Source organism: Rhineura floridana, chromosome 8 (assembly GCF_030035675.1).
Source record: "Rhineura floridana isolate rRhiFlo1 chromosome 8, rRhiFlo1.hap2, whole genome shotgun sequence".
Taxonomy (NCBI): Eukaryota; Metazoa; Chordata; class Lepidosauria; order Squamata; family Rhineuridae; genus Rhineura; species Rhineura floridana.
In genome coordinates, this window is record NC_084487.1 from 99,697,958 (window position 1) to 99,705,693 (window position 7,736).

Here is a 7,736-nt window from a genome sequence, read left to right on the forward strand (position 1 = left end):
TTGTGCACACTTTTCCCTAACATATGCATTTTTGTAAACATTGTTTGGTTGGCGAACTGAATCACAAAATTTGAAGAAGTGCAAATTTCAAAGCATGGCTGTGTTTCAGTTCTCATGTTGTTTCAGAAAGTAAGAATTTGATAGATTCTGCTTGAAATGTGAACTAAATCTACTTTTTTGTTCATCCTTAAATCCTGTACACACTTCCTGGGAGCATTCCTCATCAAACCCAACTGAACTGACTTTTTGAGTACAGAGGCATAGCATTGCCCTGAGATGCTCCAATTCTATACACTCTTGGCTGGGTTTACGTCTCATCCATCTCAGTGGAACTTACTTCTGGGTAGGCATGTGTAGAATTGCAGTATTATTGTGATAGTCATCCTGCTCCATTCCAAAGGCTGTAGCGCTAATAGGGTAAAATGAATACTGAATTTAAGCTATAGAAGAAAACAAATGCCAGGATCCAAGATACTGTAGATTAGGTTAGGACTAGGCAAAGTTTTTGTTTCTCACCATTTCTCATTTTACCAATCTTAAAATTCTGTTCTCCACATTGGGTGTTGTTGTTTTCCAGTCTTTGTGACAATTCATGTGCATTTCAGGGAAAATTTATCTTAATATACATATTTTTGTATGCAATTTCCCCTAAATTTTGCAAAACCATCCTATTTTAATGCAGTTTTGTATGTTAGTTTTACTAATATACATTTTCATGCACACTTTGCCCTAGTAGATGCATTTTTGCACTCATTACTTGGCCAGAGAACAACATTGCTAAATTTGGAGAAGTGCAAATTTTGAAGGATGGCTGTGTTTTGGTTTGCATATTGGATGGAAAGTGTGACTTAGGTTGTTTCACCTTTAAATGCAAATTGAACAGAATTTCTTTCCCATCCCTAGATTAGGCTAAATTCATTGAAGATGAATAGATTTAACACCCTGAACCTGAATACGTTATTTGCAAATGCATCCTATTGGAATCAATAGGGCTTCAGCAAGGCACCTGAAAGTGCTTAGACCACACTGATTTCAGCAGAAGTAGGCATTTATATTCTCGGGGCTGCGCCCATGCCTCTTATTCGTGGGGAACGTTGAACAATTGTTCCCAATCTTATTTTGGCAGTCTTATAACTGTGAGGCCATCTTTTTTTAATGTTCTGTATCCTATTTCTGAATTCAGGTTTCCATGTGTGCCAGCTACTACTTACTACTTATTGTATGGATAAAGTTTTGTTGTTGTTATGTACCTTCAAGTTGATTATGACTTATGGAGACCCTATGAATCAGTGACCTCCAACAGCATCTGTCATGAACCATCCTGTTCAGAACTTGTAAGTTCAGGCCTGTGGCTTCCTTTATGGAATCAATCCATCTCCTGTTTGACCTTCCTCTTCTTCTACTCCCTTAAAGCAAGTTAAAGCAAAGAAATTATAGGGCTCTGTATTGTTGTTGTTTTAGTCATTTGCTGATTTGCCAAAAACTTTGGAGACATAAGAATATGGAGCATGTCCTGAGGTAAGCAGCCATTGACTGTGCCACTGTGATATCATAGAAGCCAAGCGGTTAGAGCTGTCAGATCTCTAGTTGCAGTTGGTGAAAATGAGTGCCTCTAGCTATTTGCTATGATACTGTTTTGTCACAGAATGTTTACAAGAGGTCTAACTGCTGAAGACCAAACTCTAAGTACAAAGAGGCTAGGGATAAAAGTGGGGGCGTCCTGGCAAAGTAGATTTAAATCTAAATTTAAAATAAACCTAATTAGAAAACCCTTTCTGTGGCTTCCACTTATTTTTCTTACACTTCATGCTTGCCATGTATTATCCTATTTTCTCCAGCTAACCTAAGATTGGTTAGACTCATACAAATAGATTTTTTTTTCTTGGAGATTGTTTCCTGAAACTGGCAAAAGTTCATATCTCTGAGATGTAATTGCAATCAGCAGCACTAATGTTAATAATACAATTACATAACCAGACTGGCTCCAGCTATTGGCAGCAGGGACGAAATGTGTACTGAGTGAGCACACAAAACCTTATTTAGAGTTTCACGGAAGGCCCCCTCCATTTTATTGGAGATGGGAACAAGCAGCAAATGAAGCTTCTGGTTCAAATGTTGTCCACGCATGTTAGTTATTGATTCCCAACACTTGGCCTTGTACCTGCATGCTGAGCCTCTCTAACCTCAGTGCAACATGCAGCAATCAAAACAGATATTTATCTGTTATTTGAAGTGAGGAAGACAGCACACTTCTCGGAAACACACCCTTCCCCATCATTCACCTGACCAGAAAGAAAGGAAGAAAGATCTGAACTGGCACGTCTCTTGTTTTACACACCCAAAAGAATTTCTTGCTTCATGCTTTCTAAGGAAAGGAGACACAGGACCCAAATGGGGTTTTCAAACCCTGCACAACTATGTGATGAATGTTCTCTCTTTGCATTCTTGATCTGTTTCCGTTTCAGTGGCAACACAGTTATATACAGAAAGCAACCCCAGCTTGTAGATTTAATGGGGGAACAATCTGGCCTCCACCTCACCCAGAAGATAATTATGCTAAAACAATAGCAGTGAGCCTTCCACTAACTAGCAGTAACAGGGAAAGATTGCTACTGTCATCCATCAAAAGGGCCATTTGGATAATGAGGAGAGATGGCCACTGACATATTTCACTAGGGGTGGTCTTCTTTCTGGGAGCACCTTTCAAAATGCCAATTTCTATCAAGTTTAAAAGGCAAACATTACACTCTGAATGGTTGTTATTGTTTTTGTCCAACCATCTTGGGGAAAGACTCTCACACAATGAAATGCTACAATGCAAGTTGTATTCATGTGTTAGAAGAGGCGGGGGGGGGGGGAAATAGAGACATTCGAGTTCATTTACTATCATAATTGCCCAAATCTGTCAAAAGACCTAATCTTACTAATGAACTACATTTACTGCTGTCACTCCCGAACACCAAATCCCCTTGCTCTCTAGAGGAAGTGCCTAATCTGATTATTGATTTACAGCTCTTATGTTTAGTTAAGGGATGCACATCTCTTGGAATCTAAGTATCTTGATGCTTTTCTACATAGGAAGTGATGTCATTGCCAAACTACTACAGCAAAAAGGCTGTGACTCCCTAGGATGCAGCAACACATGTTTATCCCAGAACTGACACAACTATTCCAGCTCTCCCCCCCACACACACACACAGTGTAGAGAGCCAATCCCCAGCCATGACTGGGAGCTTGATACTGTGTGACGAACAAGCTGTACAACTCGCACAGGTGCTGCTCTGTTCCTGGTCTGGAGGTTTTGCAATGGCTGTGATCATTTGGTATCTTGCTCATGAATATGCATTGGATTTTCCAGAACTCAGCCATCTACGGAAAATGCAGTGGGGACCTTACTCATCTATCAATTCATTCTGTAAGGTTTTTATACCAATGTTCAATCAAAGTTTCGAGGGCAGTCTACATTTCTTGAAAGTTGTAAGATAAAATATGACTCATATAAACAGCAACTGAAAGCAACATAAAACAGATAAACCCATTTCAAAAGCCTGGAAGATTTTAAAGTATTCTCCTGGTTCCAAAAAGACAGCAACTTCCCTCCACAATTTGAATACTTGTCCTATCCCTGTCTACAACCAACCAGTTAGCGACTTAGGTGCAGGTATGTAGTCATCCAGGGTCTCAGGGTGTTTTAGACACCTTACTTTTTGGGGAACCAGGGCCCAGCAGGGTCACTATGTCTCCATCATCCTTTGAACCAATCAGCGTGAAAGGGAAGTATGTTGCCCACTGAGAATAGTCTTCTAACATGCTTCTTTTATCTTAACCCAACAGCAAAAAATCCCCCAGAAAAAGAGTATATGTGTATGTGCAGGGGTAAGCTTATACATCAGCAGTTTTAAAGAACCTTGTGCTTTTATTTATTGCTATAGGGCTTTCTGAGTCAGTTATGCAGGCCCCAATGAGTGTCAACTGCAAGCATTTATTACTTCCTTTTTCAAAAAGCCAAGACAAGTTATGGAGAGTGATAATTCTTTAATTGCAGAAAAAGAGACAGTGAATCCTGATGATAGCATCCCATCTACATCACCAAGCAGTCTGTAGCAGCAGGAGATAAATGTGCAGACACTGAATCCAGTAATTCAAGCAATATCTCTGACAGTGAGAAAGGGCAGTCATATGTTGTGATAGAGAAGCAGAAAGCAGTATTCAAGCCTGCAGCATTTACACAACCCTGGTTTCTGAGAAGGACTACATACAACACTGGACACAAGTACATTTTAAACATGCACAGTGGTATACCAAGTCTGTCCTCTGCATTTTTGAGGAGTTTAGTCCACGTTTACTTTCAAATCCCTCACATGTCCAGTAATTAACACAAAAACCTGCACATGGGCATAGACTTCCTGCACATGTGCACAGCATAATCTGTGAACAGTCCTCATGTGATCAGAATTGCCATGCTCTATACACTGATATGGAGGAGAAGATACTCTCACAACAGTAATAATAGCAGCAGTGCCAAGAAAAACTTACTCTTTTAAAATTGGATCAGCCCCATGAAATATAAAGGGTGGCATTTGAGAAAATCTCTTGACTGACAGTTCTGAATGGCTGAATGAAAGAGGGAAGAGAAAAGTGAATGGGACACAAGCAAGATTGCATACAGGAATAAACTGTCATCTGATATGATCGAGATCTTTTCTGATGCCCAGAGAACTTTGATGCCGAGAAATTAGAATTGCACAGTTATTTCACCCTTCCTTACTACGAATGCTCACTAATCTTTTCCTGGGCAGTCATTTGAGTTGTAGCTGGGCTTCTTTACTGACAATATTTACCTTGGGAAAACTCCTTGGGCATACAACAGGGAGTTACATTTGTAGGAAATCAGGCGTAGCTCCCAAAAGGTTATTAAAGAACAAACTGGTGATAATGTGCTACATTGACACGCAAAGCCTTAAATATACTGCACCCTTAATAAAACATTTTCTGTTAAAAACTAAAACTAAATTAAAAATAAGTAGCAACACAGACACCAACAAAACAAAACCAGCATACGGATCAAAGGTACAACCACAGCACTGCATGTACACACACAGTATTGCATTAACCCAATGAAAGGTCGTTCAACCACCTTATACTCAGCTCTGTCATTATCATTGTAATGATATGAAACTGAAACTGTTTGCTATAAATGGCTGACAGGTAACATAGCAGAACAGATTTGTCCCATGTACCTTGAGGAGATGTGGTGGCGTAGAGTGCCTGCCTAAGATCAGTGAGACCTCAGGTTCAAATCCACACTTAGCCATGAAGATCATTGGTTCACTCTCAGACATTCATGCCCTGTCAGCTTAACCTACCTCACAGGGTTGTGGTGACTAGAGGATATAATAGGAGAGGGAACCATGTAGGCTGATCTGAACACCTCGAAGAAAGGGTGATTTAAATTGCAATAAATAAATACAAACATACATAGAACCTCATAGGACCAAGAGAATCTACACACTACTGCAAGCACACATCTCTGTAGGATCAAGTAGTCATTCTCTCAGAAAAATACAGGCATAAGATACAAGAAATAGAAATCTTCCAACTGCACTAGGAACTTGATCAGAAGATGAACAGCTATAGATTTTAATCTAGTAGGCCATACTACCCTGAACAAGCCCAATCTCGTCTGATCTCAGAAGCTAAGCAGGGTCAGGCTGGTTAGTACTTGGATGGGAGACCACTTGGGAATACCAGGTGCCGTAGGCTTAGAGGAAGGCAATGGCAAACTCTTATCATGAAAACCCTATGAATATATCCCAAAAAAGATTCATAGGGTCGCCATAAGTTGTAAATGACTTGAAGGCATATAACAACAACAAGGTCTATACAGCCCACAGCTTAGCTTCTCTTTCTCTCATATATTTAAAGAAAATGTTGTTGTATATAGTTTGCACATGTGATCTGGCTACTTATTTCCTTATTTCCTGAAAATGCTATTTCATATGGGTGGAAAATTGGGAAGAGATAGGCTATATACTTGTATTGTAAGCAATAGAGGCATAAAGAATGTCTGATCCAAGTCCAGTTTAAAGATATGAAAGGAGAACAGGGTCAATCTTCCCCACTATAGTGAGATGTACTGCGTTTTAATTTAAATTATACTTAATAATAATAGTTAATAATAATTCTTTCTAAATTATTATATAATTATATAATACTTTCTAAATTTTCATCTGTACATATAAATCCGCATATGTAAGTTTTACGCAAATCTCTGCTCTTGTTTGTCCTCTTTTTGTGACATGGACTTCTATCACTATGGCAGTGAGATTAAAAAAAAAGAAGTCTGAGAGCTGGTGCCATAGATGGCCAAGCTAGCAGATTGCACCAATCTCTTGTCATTTTTGGCAAATGCTCAATCAACTCCCCTCCCTTAAAAGCTCATGTGGGGCCAGAGGTGCACTAACAGTGGAGAGTTAAGGTGCACTGCGGTGGTGTTTGCAGAAACCACTTTGTTTATTCAATCTGAAGTCAATTAGGAAAATCCTTTGAAGTCACTGGCATGCTTTCATGGGGTAAATAGTGAAGGGTTCTTATCACTATCCCTAAAAGAATGCAGACATCCCAGAAGAACATTCAAGCTGACTTAAACAGTTGCTCACTATCTGTGTTGGGGCTCATGGCATATTTTTCCTCAGCTTTTCAAAGCCAGATCATTCTCTCTGGCTCCATCCATTATTCACACAAATAAAGCTTGTTGAGGGCTTGCCAGATTTCACATTGCAGTTTAAAGGTCTCTGGGTGCAACAGTCCCTAGACTAAAGATATTCATGTTCTTGCTTTAACATGGGGGGGAAAGTGGCAAATGAATGGAAAAGTGACTTTACCAAAGCATAACAAAGCTTGCAAAGAGAGGGAAAAAACAGCAGAGGAAATCTTTTATGTTTGTTGGGTTTCTCTGCTTTTCAAATATCCATGATGGTCCCTGCAAATTTTGAAGCATTATTTATTCATCCTGAATATCTAAGGTTTATTTCGGATGGCTTTAAAAGGGGATTAAACAGATCAGTCTATCAATGGTAATTAGCCATGTTGGCTATATCGAACCTCCAAGTTCAGAGGAAGTATGCCATTGTGGGAAACAGTATAACAGACTACATAGATCTTTGTTTCTGATCCAGCAGGGCTCTTCTTATAACCTTGAAATAATAGGCTGGATCCAGGATTCACCTTCTGTGGATGCAAAGGTTCCTACTATCCATGGAAGGCTTTTCATCCAGTGAAAGAATGTATTATTTAATTATTTATAATCTATTATAAAAATATTTGTACCACTGCTCATTTTTTTAAAAAATCAAAGCCGTTTACAACTATCATACATATATACAATAAAAACCATGGACAAATTTAAAATCAGAAATTATTGACTATTACAGAACTGCCCTTGCAGAGAGCCTGCAACAGTGTGAGAAGTGGTGCTGGGGCTGCATGGGGAGAGAGAAATTGGAAACAAGGTGCTTCCCTCCCCTCCATCAACAGAATCGCCCCTTAAATGGGAGAGAAATTAAATTCAGTTTGCAGTTATTGGTGAACCTACCTAATTTGCACTTTCCAAAACAATATGTGAATTGAAACACAGCCATCCTTCTAAATTTGCACTTCTCTAAATTTTGCAATGCACGTCTCCAGCCAAGGAATGTGTACAAAAATGCATATACTAAAGTGAGCATAAAAATGCA

General features: G+C 39.2%; 1 pseudogene; it reads left to right on the plus strand.

Moving 5' to 3' along the window:
* The first annotated feature begins 5,644 nt into the window (after positions 1–5,644).
* Positions 5,645–5,763, plus strand: LOC133363494 (5S ribosomal RNA; annotated as a pseudogene).
* The last annotated feature ends 1,973 nt before the right edge of the window (positions 5,764–7,736 follow it).